Source organism: Orcinus orca, chromosome X, assembly GCF_937001465.1.
Source record: "Orcinus orca chromosome X, mOrcOrc1.1, whole genome shotgun sequence".
NCBI classification, from domain to species: domain Eukaryota; kingdom Metazoa; phylum Chordata; class Mammalia; order Artiodactyla; family Delphinidae; genus Orcinus; species Orcinus orca.
The window spans coordinates 49,557,446-49,580,968 of record NC_064580.1 but is presented as its reverse complement, the minus strand read 5'-3'; positions in this window follow the sequence as shown (position 1 = coordinate 49,580,968).

Genomic DNA, 23,523 nt, shown 5'->3' with positions numbered 1-23,523 from the left:
GATAGAAATAAAAAACAGGAGGAAAGCTAGAAAACTCACAAATAAATAGAAATTAAACAACATACTCCTGAACAATCAAAGAAGAAATCAAAAAGGAAATAAAAAATAATCTCGAGACAAATGAAAATAGAAATACAACATACCAGAACTTATGGGGTACAGCAGCAAAGGCAGTTTTAAAAGGAAAGTTCATAGCTATAAACATACACATTAAGAACAGAGAAATATCTCAAACAAACGACCTAACATTACACCTCAAGGAACTAGGAAAAAAACAAACTAGGCCCAAAGTTAGCGGAAGTAAAGAAATAATAAAGATTAGAGCAAATGTAAAGGAAATAGAGACTAATAACACAATAGAGAAGATTAACAAAACCAAGAGTTTATTTTTTGACAAGACAAAAAAATGACAGTATTTAGCTATACTAACCAAGAAATAAAAGAGAGAATTTAAATTTTAAAAATTACAAGTGAAAAAGGAGACATTACAACTGGTACCACAGAAATACAAAGACTATGAAAGATGATACACCAACAAATTGGAAATCCTAGAAGAAGTAGAGAGATTCCTAGAATAATACAATCTATTAGGTCTGAATCATGAAAAAATAGAACATAAGAAAAGACTAATAACAGATAACAAAATTGAATCATTAATCAAAAACCTCCCAAATAAGGAAAGGCCAGGACTAGGTGGGTTCATTGGTGAATATTTAAAGAAAAATTAATGCTAATCCTCCTCTACTCCTCCAAAAAATTGAAGAGGAGGGAACACTCCCAAACTCATTTTAGGAGACCAGCATTACCCTGACCAAAAGGCAGATAAGGACAATACAAGAAAACTACAGTTCAATATCCCTGATGAATAGAGATGCAAAACTTCTCAACAAAATATTACTGAACCTAATTCAACAGCACACTAAAAGAGCATATACTGGGACTTCCCTTGTTGTCCAGTGGTTAAGAATCTACCTTCCAATGCAGGAGATGCGAGTTCAATCCCTGGTCAGGGAACTAAGATCCCACATGTCTTGGGGCAACTAAGCCCATGTGCTCTGAAGCCCACATGTGTGCTGCAACTAGAGAATCCTGCATGTTGCAACAAAAAGCCAGCACACTGAAGCTAAGACCTGATGCAGCCAAATAAATAAATAAATAAACTAAAATAAATCTTAAAAATATATATATATACCATGTTCAAGTGGGATTTATCCCTGGGATAGAAGGATGATTCCTCATATGCAAATCAATCATGTGTTACACAACATTAAAAGAATAAAGGATAACAGGAATTCCCTGGTGATCCAGTGGTTAGGACTCCATGCTTTCACTGCCAGGGGCTCGAGTTGAATCCCTGTTTGGGGAACTAAGATCCTGCAAGCCACACAGTGCAGCAAAAGAAAAAAAAAGACTAAAGGATAAATTCACATGATCATCTCAACAGATGAAGAAAAAGTATTTGACAAATACAACACCCTTTCATGATAAACACCTTCAACTAATTAGGTATAGAAGAAACTTACTTTAACATAATAAATGCTACATATGACCAGCCCACAGATGACATTATACTCAATGATGAAAGGCTGAAAGTTTTTCCTCTAAGATCAGCAACAAGATAAGGGAGTCTTCTCCCAGCACTCCTATTTGACATAGTGCCAGAAGTCCTAGCCAGAGCAATTTGGCAAGAGAAAGAAATAAAGGTCATCCAAATCAGAAAAGAAGTAAAATTGTCTCTGTTTGCAGACATAATCTCATATATAGAAAAACCTAAAGATTCCACCAAATAATTGTTAGACTTAACAAATAATTGTTAGAACTAATAAATAATAATTGTTAGAACTAATAAAGGTGAAGGATACAAAGTCAACATACAAAAATCAGTCATGTTTCTTTACACTAACAGTAAAGTATCTGAAAAATAAATAAATAAAGCAATCCCATTCGCAACAGTTTCAAAAACAATAAAATAATTAAGAATAGATTTAATCAAGAAGGTGAAAGATCTGTGCAGTGAAAATTATAAGACACTGAGAAAGAAATTGAAGCAGACACAAATAAATGGAAAGATATCCCATGTTCATGGATCAGAAGAATTAATATTGTTAAAATGTCCATACAACCCAAAGCCATCTACAGATTCACTGCACTCCTTATCAATATTGAGTAGCATTTTCTTACAGAAATGGAAAAAATAATCCTAATATTTTTGTGTTAGGATTCACAAAGGACCCCAAGTCAAAGCAGTCTTGAGAAAGAATGATAAAGTGAGGCATCACACTTCTTGATTTCAAGCTATATTACAAAACTATATAAGCAGAACAGTATAGTATTGGCATAAAAATAGACACATGGACAAATAAAGCCGAATCAGGAGCCCAGAAATAAACTCACACATACATGGACAACTAATATTTGACAAGGGAGCAGAGAATACTCAGTGAGGAAAGATAGTCTCTTAAATAAATGGTGTTAGGAAAATTAGATGTACACATGCAAAAGAATGAAACTGAACCCCCATCTTATACCACTCAAAAAGTTAACTTGAAATGGCTTAAAGACTTGTAAGACTGGAAACCATAAAACTTCTAGAAGAAAATGTAGGGAAATAACTCCTTGGTCAATGAGTTTTCTACATATATATGTATATATTGCAAATGATTACCAGAATAAGGTTAGTTAACACATCCATCACGTCAAATAGTTACCAGTTTTTGGCATGTGGTGAGAAGTTTTGAGATCTACTCTTTTAGCAACTTTCAAGTATACAATACAGTATTGTTAACTATAGTCACCATGCTGTCAATTAGATCTCCAGAAAACTATTCATCTTATAAATGGAATTTTGTACCATTTGGCAAAACATATTTGGATGTGAAGCCAAAAGCATAAGGAAAAAAACAAAATAAATAAGTGGGATTACATAAATCTAAACAGTTTCTGAAAAGTAATAAATAAATATATAAATAAATACACAAACAAAATGAAAGACAACCTATGGAATGGGAAAAATATCTGCAAACTATCTATCTGATAAGGGGTTAATATCCAAAATATATAAGGAACTCATAAATATCAATAGCAAAAGAAAGAAAGAAAGAAAAAAGAAAGAAAAAAGAAAGGAAAAAGAAAGAAAGAAAGGGAGAGAGGGAGGGAGAAAGGAAGGAAGGAAGGAAGGAAGGAAGGAAGGAAAGAAGAATGAAAATCCAATTAAAAAATTAGCATAAGACCTTTGGACCATTTTCCCAAAGTAGACGTAAAGATGATCAACTGGTACATGAAAAGATGCTCAACATCACTAATCATCAGGGAAATGCAAATCAGAATCAAAATGAGATGTCACCTCACACCTGTCAGAATGGTTATCATCAAAAAGAGATCTCAAACGTTGGCAAGAATATGAAGAAAAGGGGGCACTTGTGCACAGTTGGTGGTAATGTAAATTGGTACAACCACTATGGAAAACATTATGGAGGTTCCTCAAAAAAATTAAAAAATAGAATTACAATATAATACAGCAATCCCATTTCTGGGTCAGACAAGGCACACCTGCGAGTTTGATTCCAAACCACTGCAATAAGGCAAATATTTTAATCAGGAGAGCCACACACATTTTTTGGTTTCCCAGTGAATATTAAAATTATGTTTACACTGTACTGTAGTCTATTAAGTGTGTAATACCATCATATCTAAAAATGTGCATACCTTAATTAAAAAGTACTTTATTGCTTAAAAATGAGTCTTCAGCTCAGATGGTGGTGGAGGGTTTTGCCTCAGTGTTGATGGCTGCTGACTGATCAGGGTGGTTGTTGCTGAAGGCTAGGGTGGCTGTGGCAACTTCTTTTTTTTTTTTAACATCTTTATTAGAGTATATTTGCTTTACAGTGGTGTGTTAGTTCCTGCTTTATAAAAAAGTGAAACAGTTATACATATACATATGTCCCCATATCTCTTCCCTCTTGCATCTCTCTCCCTCCCACACTCCCTATCCCACCCCTCTAGGTGGTCAAAAATCACCAAGCTGATCTACCTGTGCTATGCAGCTCCTTCCCACTAGCTATCTATTTTACGTTTAGTAGTGTATATATGTCCATGCCACTGTCTCACTTTGTCACAGCTTACCCTTCCCCCTCCCCATATCCTCAAGTCCATTCTCTAGTAGGTCTGCATCTTTATTCCCGTCTTGTCCCTAGGTTCTTCTGACCTTTTTTTTCTTTTCTTTTTTTAGATTCCATGTATCAGGACCAGCCCCCTAGAATGAAAGGCTGGGCGATGTTGCCTGGGGTTCCCAGCCTGTCTCTCCAAGCTTGCCCCAACTCTACCTTGGCTTTGGTGCAGACATTCCAAACAGTGTTTTGTATGTAGCCCTCTACGTCTAGTTTCCTTGGGTCTCCCTGGCAAGTTAGCTGTCTTAGCTTAGCTTGACATTCTGATGAGTTTCCCCCACTGAGCTCTCCACGGGAGCACCAGGCCTGCAGAGCTGGAGGTTGGGGACAGGTAAACAAAGGAGAAGCCAGCCTTGTGGGGCCCTTCCATAAGGATTTGGCCATGAATCACTGTCCCATGGCCAGCAGGTCTGGGAAGAAGAAGGGGCTGTGGGCCTGTTTGTAAGAGGCCATTGCTGCCAACTGAGACATCAGTATGTCCCTTTCTGGAAGCTCTTCTGCTTCTCTCATGGTCACTTCCCTCCCTGTCCCCCACCACTCAGCCTGGCCTGGTGCCAAAGGTCAGGCTCATATATGTGTTAGCATGTGGTATATGTATTTCTTTTCTGACTTACTTCACACTGTATGACAGTCTCTAGGTCAATCTACCTCACTACAAATAACTCACTTTCATTTCTTTCTATGGCTGAGTAATATTCCATTGTACATATGTGCCACATCTTCTTTATCCATTCATCTGTTGATGGACACTTAGGTTGCTTCCATGTCCTGGCCCTTGTAAATAGAGCTGCAATGAACATTTTGGTACATGACTTTTTTTTTTTTTTTTTTTTTTTTTTTTTGTGGCACGCAGGCCTCTCATTGTTGTGGCCTCTCCTGTTATGGAGCACTGGCTCCGGACGCGCAGGCTCAGTGGCCATGGCTCATGGGCCAAGCCGATCCATGGCATGTAGGATCTTCCCAGACTGGGGCAAGAACCCATGTCCCCTGCATCGGCAGGTGGACTCTCAACAACTGCACCACCAGGGAAGCCCTACATGACCTTTATGAAAGATGGTTTCCTCAGGGTTTATGCCCACTAGTGGGATTGCTGGATCATATGGTAGTTCTATTTGTAGTTTTTTAAGGAACCTCCATAATGTTCTGCATAGTGGCTGTATCAATTTACATTTCCACCAAAACTGCAAGAGGATTCCCTGTTCTACACGCCCTCTCTAGCATTTATTGCTTCTAGATATTTTGATAATGGCCATTCTGACCAGTGTGAGATATCTCATTGTAGTTTTGATTTGCATTTCTCTAATGATTAGTGATGTTGAGTATCTTTTCATGTGTTTGTTGGAGCAATGTCTATTTAGGTGCTCTGCCCATTTTTAGATTGGGTTGTTTGTTTTTTCGATATTAAGCTGCATGTGTGGATTGTATGTTTTAGAGATTAATCCTTTATCAGTTGCTTCATTTGCAAATATTTTCTCCCATTTTGAGGGTTGTCTTTTCATCTTGTTTATGGTTTATTTTGCTGTGCAAAAGCTTTGAAGTTTCATTAGGTCCCATTTGTTTATTTTTGTTTTTATTTCCATTTCTCTAGGAGGTGGGTCAAAAAGGATCTTGCTGTGATTTATGTCATAGAGTGTTCTGTCTATGTTTTCCTGTAAGAATTTGATAGTTTCTGGCCTTACATTTAGGTCTTTAATCCATTTTGAGGTTATTTTTGTGTATGGTGTTAGGGAGTGATCTAATCTCATACTTTTACATGTACCTGTCCAGTTTTCCGAGCACCACTTATTGAAAAGGCTGTCCTTTCTCCACTGTAAACTCCTGTGTCCTCTATCAAAGATAGGGTGACCATATGTGCATGGGTTTATCTCTGGGCTTTCTATCCTTTTCCATTGATCTATCTTTCTGTTTTTGTGCCAGTACCATACTGTCTTGATTACTGTAGCTTTGGAGTATAGTCTGAAGTCAGGGAGCCTGATTCTTCCAGCTCCATTTTTCGTTCTCAAGATTGCTTTGGCTATTCGGGGTCTTTTGTGTTTCCATACAAATTGTGAAATTTTTTGTTCTAGTTCTGTGAAAAATGCCAGTGGTAGTTTGATAGGGATTGCATTGAATCTATAGATTGCTTTGGGTAGTAGTCATTTTCACAATGTTGATTCTTCCAATCCAACAACATGGTATATCTCTCCATCTATTTTTATCATCTTTAATTTCTTTCATCAGTGTCTTATAATTTTCTGCAAACAGGTCTTTTGTCTCCCTAGGTAGGTTTATTCCTAGATATTTTATTCTTTTTGTTGCAATGGTAAATGGGAGTGTTCTCTTAAATTCACTTTCAGATTTTTCTTCATTAGTGTATAGGAATGTCACAGATTTCTGTGCATTAATTTTGTATCCTGCTACTTTACCAAATCATTGAGCATCTCTAGTAGTTTTCTGGTAGCATCTTTAGGATTCCCTATGTATAGCATCATGTCATCTGCAAACAGTGACAGCTTTACTTCTACATTTCCAATTGGGATTCCTTTTACTTCTTTTTCTTCTCTGATTGCTAGGACTAAAACTTCCAAAACTTTGTTGAATAATAGTGGTGAGCGTGGGCAACCTTGTCTTGTTCCTGATCTTAGTGGAAATGGTTTCAGTTTTTCACGACTGAGGACGATGTTGGCTGTGGGTTTGTCATATATGGCGTTTATCATGTTGAGGAAAGTTCCCTCTATGCCTAATTTCATAAGTGTGTGTTGAATTTTTTTGAAAACTTTCTCTGCATCTATTGAGATGATCATATGGTTTTTCTCCTTCAATTTGTTAATATGGTGTGTCACATTGATTGATTTGCGTATATTGAAGAATCCTTGCATTCGTGGGATAAACCCCACTTGATCATAGTGTATGATACCTTTAATGTGCTGTTGGATTTTGTTTGCTAGTATTTTGTTCAGGACTTTTGCATCTACGTTCATCAGTGTTATTGGCCTGTAGTTTTCTTTCTTTGTGACAACTTTGGTTTTGGTATCAGAGTGATGGCAGCCTCATAGAATGAGTTTGGGAGTGTTCCTTCCTCTGCTATATTTTGGAAGATTTTGAGAAGGATAGGTGTTAGCTCTTCTCTAAATATTTGATAGAATTCTCCTGTGCAGCCATCTGGCCCTGGGCTTTTATTTGTTGAAAGATTTTTAATCACAGTTTCAATTTCAGTGCTTGTGTTTGGTCTGTTCGCAATTACTGTATCTTCCTGGTTCAGTCTTGGAAGGTTGTGTATTTCTAAGAATTTGTCCATATCTTCCAGGTTGTCTATTTTATTGGCATATACTTGCTTGTAGTAATCTCTCATGATCCTTTGTATTTCTGCAGTGTCAGTTGTTACTTCTCCTTCTTCATGTCTAATTCTATTGATTTGAGTTTTCTACCTGTTTTTCTTGATAAGTCTGGCTAATGGTTTATCAATTTTGTTTATATTCTCAAACAGCAAGCTTTTAGTTTTATTGATCTCTACTATCATTGCCTTCATTTCTTTTTCATTTATTTCTGATCTGATCTTTATGATTTCTTTCTTTCTGCTAACTTTGGGACTTTTTAGTTCTGCTTTCTCTAATTTCTTTAGGTGTAAGGTTAGGTTGTTCGTTTGAGATGTTTCTTATTTCTTAAGGTAGGATTTTATTGCTATAAACTTCCCACTTAGAACTGCTTTTGCTGCATCCCATAGGTTTTGGGTCACTGTGCTTTCATTGCCATTTGTTTCTAGGTATTTTTTGATTTCCTCTTTGATTTCTTCAATGATCTCTTGGTTATTAAGTAGTGTGTTGTTTAGCCTCCATGTGTTTGTATTTCTTACTGAAATTTTCCTGTAATTGATATCTTGTCTTATACCCTTGTAGTTGGAAGAGATACTTGATATGATTTCAATTTTCTTAAATTTACCAAGGCTTGATTTGTGACCCAAGATATGATCTATCCTGGAGAATGTTCCATTGGTACATGAGAAGAAAGTGTATTATGTTGTTTTTGTATGGAATGTCTTATAAATATCAATTAAGGACATCTTGTTTAATGTATCATTTAAAGCTTGTGTTTCCTTATTTATTTTCATTTTGGATGATCTGTCCATTGGTGAAAGTGGGGTGTTAAAGTCCCCTACTATGATTGTGTTACTGTCGATTTCCCCTTTTATGGCTGTTAATATTTGCCTTATGTATTGAGGTGCTCCTATGTACATGCATAAATATTTACAATTCTTATATCTTCTTCTTGGATTGATCCCTTTATCATTATATAGTGTCCTTCTTTTTTCCTTGAAATAGTCTTTGTTTTAAGTCTATTTTGTCTGATATGAGAATTGCTACTCCAGCTTTCTTTTGACTTGCATTTGCATGGAATATCTTTTTCCATACCCCCACTTCCAGTCTGTATGTGTCCCTACGTCTGAAGAGGGTTTCTTGTAGACAGCATATATATGGGTCTTTTTTGTGTGTGTGTGTGTCCATTCAGCCAGTCTATGACTTTTGGCTGGAGCATTTAATCCATTTACAGTTAAGGTAATTATCAATATATATGTTCGTATTACCATTTTCTTAATTGTTTTGGCTTTGTTATTGTAGGTCTCTTCCTTCTCTTGTGTTTCCTACCTAGAGAAGTTCCTTCAGCATTTGTTGTAAAGCTGGTTTGATCATGCCCAACTCTCTTAACTTTTCCTTGACTGTAAAGTTTTTAATTTCTCCGTCAAACCTGAATGAGATCCTTGCTGGGTAGAGTAATCTTTGTTGTAGGTTTTTCTCCTTCATCACTATAAATATGTCCTGCCACTCCTTTCTTGTTTTCAAAGTTTCTGCTGAAAGATCAGCTGTTAAACTTATAGATATTCCCTTATGTGTTATTTGTTGTTTTTTGCTTGCTGCTTTTAATATTTGTTCTTTGTATTTAATTTTTGATAGCTTGATTAATATGTGTCTTTGCATGTTTCTCCTTGGATTTTACCTGTATGGGACTCTCTATGCTTCCTGGACTTGATGAACTATTTCTTTTCCCATATTAAGGAAGTTTTCAACTATAATCTCTTCAAATATTTTCTCAGTCCCTTTCTTCTTCTTTTCTTCTTTTGGGACCCCTATAATTCGAGTATTGGAGCATTTAATTTTGTCCCAGAGTTTTCTGCGACTGTCCTCAATTCTTTTCATGCTTTTTTCTTTATTCTGCTCTGCAGTAGTTATTTCCACTATTTGATTTTCCAGGTCACTTATCCATTCTTCTGCCTCAGTTATTCTGCTATTGATGTCTTCTAGAGAATTTTTAATTTCATTTATTGTGTTGTTCATCACTGTTTGTTTGCTCTTTAGTTCTTCTAGGTCCTTGTTAAACGTTTCTTTTATTTTCTCCATTCTATTTCCAAGATTTTGGATCATCTTTACTTTTATTATTATGAATTATTTTTTAGATAGACTGCTTATTTCCCCTTCATTTTTTATGTCTGGTGGGTTTTTGCCTTGCCCTTTCATCTGCTATTTGTTTTTCTGTCTTCTCATTTTGCATAACTTACTGTGTTTGGGGTCTCCCTTTTGCAGGCTGCAGGTTTGTAGTTTCTGTTGTTTTTGGTGTCTGTCCCCAGTGGCTAAGTTTGGTTCAGTGGGTTGTGGAGGCTTCCTGGTGGAGGGGGCTAGTGTCTGTGTTCTGGTGGATGAGGCTAGATCTTGTGTTTCTGGTGGGCTGGTCCACAACTGGTGGTGTGTTTTGGGATGTCTGTGGCCTTATTATGATTTTCAGAAGCGTCTGGGTTAATGGATGGGGTTGTGTTCCTGTCTTGCTAGTTGTTTGGCATGGAGCATCCTGTACTGTAGCTTGCCGGTTATTGAGTGGATCTGGGTTTTGGCATTGAGATGGAGATCTCTGGGAGATTTTCACCATTTGATATTATGTGGAGCTGGGAAGTGTTTTGTGGACCAGTGTCCTGAACTTGGCTCTCCCACCTTAGTGGCACAGCCGTGACACCTGGCTGGAGCACCAAGAGCCTGTCCTCCACACAGCTCAGAATAAAAGGGAGGAGAAAGGAAAGAAAGAAAGAAGATTATAAAATAAAATAAAGTAAAATAAAATAATTAAACTAAAAAATAATTTTTAAGAAAAAATATTTTTTAATTAAAAAAACAAAACAAAAAACGGACTGACGGAACCCTAGGACAAATGGTAAAAGCAAAGCTATACAGACAAAATCACACACAGAAGCATGCACATACACACTCTCAAAAAGAGAAAAAGGGAAAAAAGTTATATATATCATTGTCCCCAATTTCCACCTCCTCAAATTGGGAAGATTCGTTGTCTATTCAGGTATTCCACAGATGCAGGGTACATCAAGCTGATTGTGGAGATTTAATCTGCTGCTCCTGAGGCTGCTGGGGGGAGATTTCCCTTTCTCTTCTTCTTTTCGCACAGCTCCCATGGTTCAGCTTTGGATTTGGACCTGCCTCTGTCTGTAGGTCGCCTTAGAGCCTCTGTTCTTCGCTCAGACAGGACGGGGTTAAAGGAGCAGCTGATTCAGGGGCTCTGGCTCACTCAGGCCTGGTGGGAGGGAGCAGTACGGATGTGAGGCGAGCCTGTGGTGGCAGAGGCCGGCGTGACATTGCCCTACCCTGAGGCAAGCCATATGTTTTCCCAGGAAAGTTGTCCCTGGTTCATGGGACCCTGGCAGTCATGGGCTGCACAGGCTCCCGGGAGGGGAGGTGTGGAGAGTGACTTGTGCTTGCACACAGGCTTCTTGGTCATGGCAGCAGCAGCCTTAGCGTTTCATGTCCGCCTCTGTGGTCTGCATTGATATCCATGGCTCGTGCCCGTCTCTGGAGCTGCTTTAAGCGGCTCTCTTAATCCCCTCTCCTCACGCACCAGGGAACAAAGAGTGAAGAAAAAGTCTCTTGCCTCTTCGGCAGCTCCAGACTTTCCCAGTCTCCCTCATGGCTAGCTGTAGCACACTATCCCCCTTCAGGCTGTGTTCACCCAGCCAGCCCCAGTCCTCTCCCTGGGATCTGACCTCCGAAGCCAGAGCCTCAGCTCCCAACCCCCGCTCATCCCTGCGGGTGAGCAGAGAAGCCTCTCGGGCTGGTGAGTGCTGGTCAGCAACGGATCCTCTGTGAGGGAATCTCTCTGCTTTGCCCTCCGCACCCCTGTTGCTGCGCTCTCCTCCGTGGCTCCGAAGCTTCCCCCCTCCGCCGCCCGCAGTCTCCGCCCGCGAAGGGCCTTCCTAGTGTGTGGAAACCTTTCCTCATTCACAGGTCCTTCTCACTGGTGCAGGTCCCGTCCCTCTTCTTTTGTCTCTGTTTTCTCTTTTTTCTTTTGCCCTACCCAGTTACGTGGGGAGTTTCTTGCCTTTTGGGAGGTCTGAGGTCTTCTGCCAGCATTCAGTAGGTGTTCTGTAGGAGTTGTTCCACATGTAGTTGTATTTCTGATGTATTTATGGAGAGGAAGGTGATCTCCACGTCTCACTCTTCTGCTGTCTTGAAGCTGCTCTGCAGCTTCTTAAAATAAGACAACAATAAACTTTGCTGCACCAATTGACTCTTCTTTTCCTGAACTATTTCTCTGTAGCATGCAATGTTGTTTGATAGCATTTTACCCACAGCGGCACTTTTTTCAAAATTGGAGTCAATCTTCTCAAACTCTGCCACTGCTTTATCAACTATGTTTATGTAATATTGTAAATCCTTTGTTGTCATTTCAACAATCTTCACAGTATCTTCACCAGCAGTAGATTCCATCTCCAGAAACCACTTTCTTTGCTCATCCATAAGAAGCAACTCCTCACCCATTAAAGTTTTATCATGAGATTGCAGCAACTCAGTCACATCTTCAGGCTCCACTTCTAATTCTAGTTCTCTTGCTATTTCTACCACATCTGAATTTACTTCTTCTGCAGAAATCTTTTTTTTGTTTTGTTTCTACATCTTTATTGGAGTATAATTACTTTAAAATGGTGTGTTAGTTTCTGCTTTATAACAAAGTAAATCAGCTATACATATACATTTATCCCCATTTCTCCACCTTCTTGCATCTCCCTCCCATCCTTTCTATCCCACCCCTCTAGGTGATAACAAAGAAGTGAGCTGATCTCCCTGTGCTATGTGGCTGCTTGCCACTAACTGTCTATTTTACATTTGGTAGTACACATGCCACTTTCTCACTTTGTCCCAGGTTACACTTCCCCCTCCCCATGTCCTCAAGTCCATTCTCTACATCTGCGTTTTTATTCCTGTCCTGCCCCTAGGTTCTTCAGAACCTTTTTATTTTTTTTTAAAATTCCGTATATATGTGTTAGCATACGGCATTTGTTTTTCTCTTTCTGACTTACTTCACTCTGCATGACAGACTCTAGGTCCATCCACCTCACTGCAAATAACTCAATTTCATTTCTTTTTATGGCTGACTAATATTCCATTGTATATATGTGCCATATCTTCTTTATCCATTCATCTGTCAATGGATGCTTAGGTCAGTTCCATGTCCTGGCTATTGTAAATAGAGCTGCAATGAACATTGTGGTACATGACTCTTTTTGAATTATGGTTTTCTCAGAGCATATGCCCAGTAGTGGGATTGCTGGTCAAATGGTAGTTCTATTTTTAGTTTTTTAAGGAACCTCCATACTGTTCTCCATAGCGTCACTATCAGTTTATATTCCCACAAATATTGCACGAGCATTACCTTTTCTCCACACCCTCTCCAGCATTTATTGTTTGTAGAGTTTTTGATGATGGCCATTCCCTCTGCAGAAATCTTTAACACCTCAAAGTTATTCATGAACACATCTAAGTTATTGATTCCAACTTCTTCCAAACTCCTGTTAATGTTGATATTTTAACCTCTTCCCATGACTCATGAATATTCTGCATGGCATCTAGAATGGTGAATCATTTCCAGAAAAATTTTCATTTACTTTGTCCAGATCCATCAGAGGAATCATTATGTATGGCATCTATAGCTTTTCAAAATGTATTTCTTAAAGAGTCACACTTAAAGCCAAATTTACTCTTTGATCCATTGGCTACAGAATGGATTTTGTGTTAACTGGCATTAAAACAACATTAATCTTGTGGCACATCTATCAGAGCTCTTCAGTGACCAGTGTGTTTCCAATGAGCATTAATATTTTGAAATGCATCATTTTTTTCGGAGCAGTAGGTCTCAACAGTAGGCTTAAAATATTCAGTAAACAATGATGTAACCAGATGTGCTTTTCCTGCAGGCATTATTCTTCCATTTATAGAGAACAAGCAGAATATTTAACATAATTCTTAACGGTCCTAGGATTTTTAGAATGGTAAATGAGCACTGGTTTCAACTTAAAGTTACCAGCTGCCTTAGCCCCTAACAAGAAAATCAGCCTGTCCTTTGAAGCCAGACATTGACTCCTCCTTTATAGCTATGAAAGCCCTAGATGGCACCTTCTTTCAGTAGAAGGCTGTTTCATCCACATTGAAAATCTGTTGTTTAGTGTAGCCACCTTCATTAATTGTCTCAGCTAGAATATCTAGATAACTTGCTGCAGCTTTTACATCAGCACTTGCAAGCAGCACTTCACCTCATACTTTTATGTTATGTAGATGGTTTCTTTCCTTAAATCTAATGAACCAATATCTCCTAGTTTCACACTTTTCTTCTGCAGCTTCCTCACTTCTCTCAGCCTTCATAGAATTGAGGAGAGTTAGGACCTTGCTTTGGATAAGGTTTGGCTTAGGGGTATGTTGTGGCTGGTTTGATTTTCTAGCTAGATCACTCAAATCTCTCCATATCAGCAAAAACGTTGTTTTGCTTTCTTATCGTTCATATGTTCAGTGGAGTAGCACTTTTAATTTCCTTTAAGAATTACTTCTCCTTTGCATTCACAACTTGGCTGTTTGAGGCAAGAGGTATAGATTTTAGCCTATCTTAGCTTTCAACATGCCTTCCTCACTAAGGTTAATCATTTCTAGCTTTTGATTTAAAATGAGGGACATGCAACTCTTCCTTTCACTTGAATACTTAAAGGCCATTATAGGGTTATTAATTGGCTTAATTTCAATGTTGTTTTGTCTCAGGTAATAGGGAGACCTGAAAAGAGGAGAGAGATGGGGACACATCCAGTCAGCAGAGGAGTCAGAACACGCACACCATTTATCAATTGTTTGCCATCTCATATGGGCCTGGTCTGTGATGCCCCAAAACCATTGTAACATAAAAGATCATCTATCACAATTCACCATAATAATTATAATAATAATGAAAAAGTTTGAAATATCGTGAGAATTACCAAAATGTGACAGAGATATGAAGTGAGCAAATGCTGCTGGAAAAATAAGGACAATAGATTTCCTCAATTTGTAAAAAATGCCATTATCTGTGAAGTGCAATAAGGTAAAGCACAATAGAATGAGGTACGCCTATATACTCAAAGGAAATAAAATCAGTACCTGGAAGAGATATCTGCAACATCATGTTCGTTGTAGCCATTATTTACAATAACCAAGACATGGAAACAACCTAAGTGTCCAGCAACTGATGTATGGATAAAGAAATGGAATGAAATGCTTTTCAGCCAGAAAAAGAAGGAAATCTTGACATTAGTGACTGCATGGATAGACCTTGAGGGCATTATGCTAAGTGAAATAAGTCAGACAGAGAAAGACAAATACTCTATGATATCACTTATATATGGAATCTTAAAAAATGAACTCATAGAAAAAGATTAGATTGGTTGCTGTCAGGGGCAGAGGAGTGGGAAATATGGGTGAAGGTGGTTATTTCCAGTTATAAGATGACTAGGTTTTTGTAATTTACAGCATGGTGACTATAGATAACAATACCACATTGTATACTTGAAAGTTGCTAAGAGAATAGATCTTAAAAGTTCTTACCACACACAAAAAATTGTATCTATGTGAGGTGATGGATGTGTTAATTAACCTTATTGTGGTAATCATTTCACAATAAATACATATATCAAATCATCACATTTTACACCTTTAACTTACACCATGTTATATTTCAATTATATTTCAATAAGGCTGGGGAAAGCATTATTTGCCAAAACATAGAAGAAAGAACACATTTGCTGAGCATTAGAAAAGATGCCAGACAATGATGTAGGGTGTTATTGAGACTTGAGAGCTTCATAATCTAATGGAGAGAGCAGGCTGCATTATTCATACCCTGGTGAGTGTGGACTCTAACACATGAAATCATCTTGACTAATTTTCATTCTTTAAATAAGGTCAAGATATTCTATTCCATCTTTACTATATGGCACATTATATTCCTTACGACCTTGAAAATTGTTATGTGAACATTTGTCTCTCTGTTCCCCTGAGAAGCACCTGTTATGCTGAGAAGACACTGAGAAATTATTTGTAAGGGCCAGGCAAATAAGGAAGGATTATATTTGATGTCTCTATACTATGAGGATGGGGGAGTGAAAGCACAAGATGTCAGGTACATCTGGTCTTCTAACTTAAAAGAACCACCAGCCGTTTTTTAAAATGCTTCTTAAAAGTGCAGGTGGAAAAAAGCATTATTAATCATACCGTAGTTCTTATGAAAGCATAAATTGGAAAATTGGTTCAGATGCTGAGCTGACCCAGACACCAGTGCTCTTTCAACTGCCATCTCAGTCAAGCCTGCTCACTTGACTGCTAGCCTAAAATCAACTCATTATAGAAAAAGACTTCTGAAGGGATTTTGTAGTGTATTTCCATTTCTGAATGAAATCCACAGTCGAACTTCCTCTGACTTTTGATCTTCATTAAAGGAGTTGTTCTTGTAACTCAGGAAAGGGTATAGAGAATGTGAAAAACATGGACACTAAAAGGTCGCAGCTATATCAAACAAAAGAATCATTTTCTCTGATTTCAGCCACAGCCAAAACAAAAAAGAAAATGCACTAGTCTTTATGACATCACCCTTCTTTACCCAGAATGACCATAGTGTACACAAGCTGGGCTAAACTGAATCCACAGGGGCTTGATGCAGGTTGGGAGTTCTTCCAAGAAAATCCCTTGGCAATGATGCAGAACACTCCACTGACCTCTCCCTATATAGGCCACAAAGGTGTACAGTTTGTAAAGGTAGCTGTGGAAAGCATAATATTTTATATGGCATCAGAAATTGATGAATAATTCACATGCTTCAGGCAGAGAAACAGTGCAATAGGTAGAGAGAGCAGACACTAAAGTTTGCCTGGGTTCAAATTCAAACTCTGCTATTTACAAGTTGTGTGTCTTTGGGCAAGTTATTTATTCAGAAAATATTAAACGAGGTTTTAATATGTAGACAGCTTCTTTTAAGGCATTTTAGATATCTCAATCAAAAAAACAGGTACAGATCCCTGCCTTCATAAAGCCTGCATTCTAGTGGGGAAACAAAGACAATAGACAATAAATCTAACAATTTCATACTATGTTTGCTTGTGGGTGAAAAGTGCTAGAGAGAAAAAAATTGTAGGACAAGATAAGGGAAATCAAAAGGCTAGGTGGAAGGGAGTTACTTAACCTCTCTGGTTTGTGGTTCCTCATTTGAAAAATGGGTTTATAAGTGATTTATAAAGGTAAAGTGATGTAATAGTTCCTAGCACATAGGACATACTTCATTAATTTTAACTACAGTTATTACTGCCCCATGAAGTAATTTGGCCAAAGACTGTTCCCTACCAAAATTCCATTAATCCCCTAGAAAAATAATTATTCTCTTCATCTTCTCTTTTGTGGACATATTCACAGCAATCCACTTCACAATTAGGTAGATTTCAGGAATGGCTGAGGAGAAGGGGCCAGCTAGATTTGATGCCACTTGTGTAAAATATCCCTATTACATATAAAGTAAATATAGAAACCAAACACTACACTTATAACTTAGGTATGAAATCTGTTTTCTCCCTCAATGAGTGATACTTCATCACTCTTCCACTTAGCAATAACTCGTTTTATTGATCCTTTCCTTTAAACAACTTTCTCCTTCTAGTCTTACTAGTGCCTGGCCTCTGTCCAGGTCCCCTGTCTTTATCCAATGGCCAGATAAATTATCATCTTAAGGCGTTCTGAGGTTGTTTTAGGCTTGTGTCCAGGGTCAAACCTTTCACAAGTTTAGATTTCATGGCTAATCATTATTAATGACTCTTTTCATGAAGTAACGAGGTTGTACTCGTTCTCATCAAATACACTTAAGGAGAAAGCTAGAAAGAGGAATGTGTTGAAAGGAAGCATAAAGAGGCACTCTCACTCCAGAAGCGATGTTCTCTAAGACACTAGAGATGTCAAGAAGCAGGAATGCTTAGATACAACTCCCTTGACCTCCTAGACTTCATTCATTTATTGTGTGCATGTGTCTTTCAGGGTGAAGGGTGGGTGGAGAAAGGGGAAAATTTGGAGAATAGTGTATGAGAACCATCAAAGGAAGAGAAGCACGAAAGGAATTAAGTAAGGCAAAGCAAATCAGAAGTCTTAAAACCAAGTTCAACTCCAGGGACTAGCATTACGAGAAAAAAAAAGGAAGAGAAAAAGAAAATATAGGTACACGGAAATTTGCCATTTGAATAGGGCTTAAAGCATGAAACTCAAATGGACATTTGAAGACTTAAGCTCAATTTCTCCACCCCTTTATTTAAAAGTACTTTATATTTTAATTAAAAATAATATGATATGGAATAATTAGAAGCTTATCACCATCCTAAAGCTAAAAAAAATTCACTTTTCTTTAAAGCAGGTTTTACAAAAGTATTAGAGTAATACATATTATTACTATCATCATTAAGTAGCTACCAGGTATCAGGCACTTTATATATTTTGTCTCTCTTATTTCCCTTTTGTATGGTATCTTAATTTTTACAGATGAGAAAATATAGGCTCAAAGTGGTTAAGTTCTTGCCCAAAGGCACTCAGCTGATAAATAGTGAGGCCAGGTTTGGAATGAAGATTGGACTGACTCCCAAACCTTTTCACTTTAGCATGTTTTTCTTCCAAATAGGACTTGTCTACATTTTGTGCTTTTTTCATATATGCGTCTAACCTGCTCAAATAGACATGAGCCATCATTGAGTTTTCTTTCTTATCTCTCCTACAGCCCATAACACAAGGGCATACAACAAACTTTAATAATGTCCTGTTGAGTGGTCCATAAACTTTTGTGGTTTTACCAACATTTTGGTTGACAAGGAACAAAAAATATTCAAGCATAACAACCTTAAGGTAATAACAATTATCAAATTTTACTCAAAACATGGCCAGAGAATAAACCACCACCCATTCTTTGCAGACACAGATACTGATTCCATAAATGTTTATTAAGCATCTACTAAGTGCAAGGGATTGTATAATAAAGACACTCAACAAGATATCTCTCCTATCTCCCACACACTTGGAAGTGATTTTTCCAAGGTATTTAAATGGGAGTATTTCCCTGAAATGAGGACTCTCCCGCTTAAGACCTTATTCACTAAGCACCATCAACTGCTTTCTGAAGTATGCTACAAATCGCATCAAACTTTCATAGGTATTGTTGCGGTAGTGAAAGCCAGGAGGCCCTGGCTGGGGCAAGTAGTCTCTATGTAAACCTAAAGTTCAGCCAACATGGGCTACATGGCTCTCCTCTAAGAGTCAGCCTGGTGGGCTGCCTTTGAAAAAGCTAATGAAGGCAGAAACATGACAAGATAAATCACAATTTTGCTTTTCTGTCTTTGTAAAAGGAATGCATAGGTCAGAAGAACTGAACTTCCAGGGCAGGCTGAGAGAATAACAGCTAGATGAAAACCAAAAGACTCAGGACAGACATCCAAAATCAGTAAATAACACAAATAGACAAGGAAGTTAAGTCCTGCCCATTCAAAGACCTTCTCTTTCCCTTTTCTCTCCCCTTTCCTTATTTTTCTCCCCTTTCTCTGACTTCAGCCTACCCACCTTCCAGCCTCTTCTTTTCCAGACTTCTCTCCACCCTTTCCCTTCCTCCTTAAATATCCCTTGCACAGTCTTGGCTGGAAGTCTTATGTGTATAGGAGTGGAATAGATTGCTTGCCTTAATTCCAGGACATGCTACAACACACTGCTCAAAAACCAGCAGGATTCCTTGAAAAAATATGGGAAAACATCAAACTCTCATCTTCCCTTGGAAACATGCCCTCCAGAACCCAGCATTTATTCTTCCTGGGCTTCAAAGGGGAGAAGGTGGGCTATATTCTCTTTATCTTCTACCTTCATAAAGAAGAGGAAAGACCTAGAGGAACTAGAGAGAGGAGGCAGAAAGGGGTAACCCAAAGCATGTTACTCTTGCTGGCAACATCTCTTATCCCAAGGCCTAGGGGACTAAGAGGATTTCTGCAAAACTGGTATAAATTGAGGAACTGGAGGACATTTTCCCCCTTTTCTCTTCTCTCCAGTCCTTAATGTAGGCATCAGGAGCACAGAAAACTGGTTGGAAGCCCAGCCAGCTGCCTGGAATAGGTTCCTCCCTTAAGATAAGCCACTGTACAAATGTCAGCTGGACAGTGGGAAAGTGTCAGTTTAAAAGTAGAAAGGACTCACCAAAAGCTTCCTATATTACAAAGGCTTAAAAGTAAAATTCTGAACCTTTAAGAGGGCCCTCAGTGAAAGTTAAACATCCTACCTAAAGCTGGTCACTTCTGTCATCAGGGTTTGGAATAAAAATGGGATTGGTGGCACAAAAGGAGAAAAATGAGGCAAGACAGTGGTGGCATCCAGAATTCTCACTTTAGAGAAGCTTAGGGGCAGTAAGCTCGGTTGGAAAGGAGAGACTAAAGGACTTATCTTGAAGCTGCACTTACATTATAAGAGTACTGTTTTACTTAGGTTGTAGATTACAGATGAGTTAAAAATAAAGATTTCAGGGATGCTTTTACTTACACTTGATGTAAGATTGAGGAAATATCAGTCAGCCACTTAAATATTTTTTTAAATTGGTGTGGTTAGGGGTCACAAATGGAAATTATGGAGTATTTGCTTCTTTATATGGACACAGAGTGGGGGTGAGATGCTGAGTGGGAAACCAGGTCCTCCAAGGTAGCCAAACAACCATAGAAAAAAGGGTGGGAGTGGGAATAACCAGGATGTAAGTAGAATTTGTGGTTAAGGGCCACTCAGGAACTGAGGATTGTAACATAGACACACATAGATTCCAACAGATAAAAACATATACACACGTAAACATACACACTCTTTGTAAGTTCCTTTAAAAAAATCCTCCAGTAGTATAAAAAAGGCCAAATGGAGTAGCTATCATCTATGAGGTGACCGCCTGTGAGCTTCCCATTTCCCATTAGCCAACAAATACTTATGTGGCTCCTACCTCATGGAACCTTGGACCTGAATGCCCACAACCCATTCTTCTGTTTGCAGGCAAACTGGAGAAGCCAGCCACTTTGGTAACGGAGAAACAAATCAATATACAGAAACTAGATGGCACTAAAACAAAAATTAAAACCCAAAGGCTTTTAAATGATTGGAAATTAATGGAATCTGGTGTGGTAATGAGATTGCTTTTTTATAGCCAGCTTGCTTCTCCTGGGCTGCTTCTTCAGTTCCCCTCCATTATCTTACCCCTCCTCATCCTTGGCAAAGGAAATCAAAGCTGTCTTCAGTCAAAGAGGACCTCAGCAGGAGGGAATAAGGCTCTGTGGGAAGTAGACCAGTCTCTGACTTCTCCTCTCTCTTTCTTTCACACACAGGCCTCCTGATTTCAAACTACATCAAATACCTCTTGATTCTATGGTTCAGATGAGAGAAGCCCTCATAGATTTAAGAAAAGCCAGGCTGGGTTCTGCAAAACAGATTTACACCCAACGCATTCTATATCCACACCTTCCCCAAGAATTTCCTCCCATTTGAGATTTCCATATCCCCCACCCATCTATGAGCCTATGAGTGTATGTTATACATGATCATGATTGAGGCATACTTATATACACACACAATAAAAAAACAATCTAAATTAGAAACTCCTGGTACAGTACCATAGACTCAGCTCAGTTACCACAGACTATGTATATGTATAGTAATACGGCAAAATTTCATCACCCCAAAGTTTTTCCATTACTGTTTATTGATAATAAAAATGACAATAATATTTGCATTGATAACCTATAGAGAATAGTTTTTTGTGTGTGGTGGAAGGATCTGAAATTGGGAGTTAGGAGACCTGGCTTTCAGGTGTGATCCAGAGCAAATCACCTAAGAGCAAGTCTCTTTAGGCCTCAGTTAACTGAAGTCACAATCTCCACTCTACCTATCTCACAGGGATGTTATAGTGAGCAAGTGAAAATAAGAGCGTGAGAGCCTTAGAAAAAGATAAATAAATACAATATACAATACATTTTAAGAATAATAGAAAAGGTAATAATCATAAATATTTATAATTTCTATTTCCAACTAAGGTATAACTGACTTTCTAAGTCATTCAGGGGGTAATGGAATTCAGCAGTTTCCTTCTCATTGTGCACATAGATAGTAATAGCTAACTTATATTGAGTACTGTATAGGTGTTTTACATATATTAGGTTCTTTTACAACTCACAGCATCACAGTGGGGTGGGTAAACTGTGTATGCAGAGAGGTTAAGTAACTTGTCTAAGGCTAGGAAAGAGAGAAGCTAGGATTTAATTTTAGGCAGTCTGATTTCAGAGGCTAACACACCATATTATCTCATAGATTAAATAAAAAAAGTGAAAGATGAATGAATTCGAATACTAGAGGGAGATAGCCAGTCTCTCAGTTAATTAAGAACTGATGATCCAATGTATTGGTCCTGCAGGCATCTTGCTTTTGGAAAGTTTTATTTCTGAGATATCACTATCTGAAAGTGACATATTTAACAAGAAGGTAAATCAAATTGTCTGTTTCTAATTCACAGTTCTGATTGAGGAAGAGGTTGAAATCAATGATAAACTGAGATTAGATGTATTTTAATCATTCAAGTTCTTCTTGTCCTCCTTTCCAGAGACAATAGAGCTGGTCAAAATTGACTATAAATTCTGTGAGAGGCCAGAATCATGCACTGTCATAGAATGCAAAAACCCAGCAAGTACAAAACTCCAGTCCTAAGACACCTGCATCTGCATCTGCACTCAAGACAAGAATTGCGATACACAGTGAGTGCTCAGGGAGTATTTGCTGGGTGAATTTGATTGCAACAAGGAACATGATAGCTACTGTTTTAGAGGGGGCTCAAATATAGGAGAGGAGGGAGATGAAATGGAAAAGTGGCTACTTGGACTGAAATGAGCTAGAATAGTCATCAATGTCCCTGATTCTTACAAGGTGCTTCAGGGCTAGGAGAATTCTAGCCCATTAGAAATATCACTCAGAAATACAGCACAGGAATTTATTAGAGCACAATGTTGTACCAAAGAAAGTGTAAGATGGAAGTTCTACCATGTTACAGTATTCATGAACATTAAAATAATTTAAGGGAAGAACACTTCAAATGCTTGCACACTCTAGACCAATATCCTGGTCCAAGCTTCACCCAGTCCCAGTTAATTTCCTTAACTCAGGGCCATTTGAGAGAAATTATGAGAAAAACAGGAGATAATCTGAGACTCAGAAAGTTAAGTGACTTTTAAATGATTACTCTATGGGCCTTCTTGTTTGTTCATCCACCCCTGTCCACAATCACACTGTCAAAATTCTCAGAGAAATTAAGATTAGATCCAAATCACTTTTTCCAGAATAGAATTCCAGTCAAAAAAAGTTCTTGCTACATGGCAGATACACACAGCCTCTATCTCAAGCCAGATAGCCAGACTAAATGCAGTTTTAAAGCCACAGCAAATGGGAGAATGGCATCATGAAAATGGCAGAAGGAATTTTCTATCATCGTCCCCCACCAAACAAAACAAAAAAAAAGAAAAGAAGATTTTGACAATCACCCATCAACAAGAGTGCATTTGTGGAAGTCTGTGAATCCAGCAGAAAAGTCCCAGCATACTGTTGGAACAACAAAAAAAAAAAAAATCCAAGATTGGATGAATTGAAGGAGGTAAGAGGATCAGTTTCATTTTACTTGTGTCAACCCTCCCCCAAGGTGGCAGAGCCCAGGGTCAAGAGAGAATTTCTTGGCCGGCCCATAATTTTTCCAACAGATGAAAGTGAGAGCATGTGAGTGAGGGCCCAGTTTCCCTGTGAGAAATACAGCCTACTCTTAGTACTGCCTATTCTACTGAGGTGTGCTGAACAACTGGTGGGTGGGATGTGGCTGGGAGAGCAGCACCCAGGGTTCTCAGAAGGCATCAAAGAAGCACATATCAAGAAAACTGCCCATGAACTGCTGGGGACATCTTACCTGCAGACGCTCCCAACTGGCCCATGGGCACCTTCAATGCACCACATTCCTCAGCCACACACAA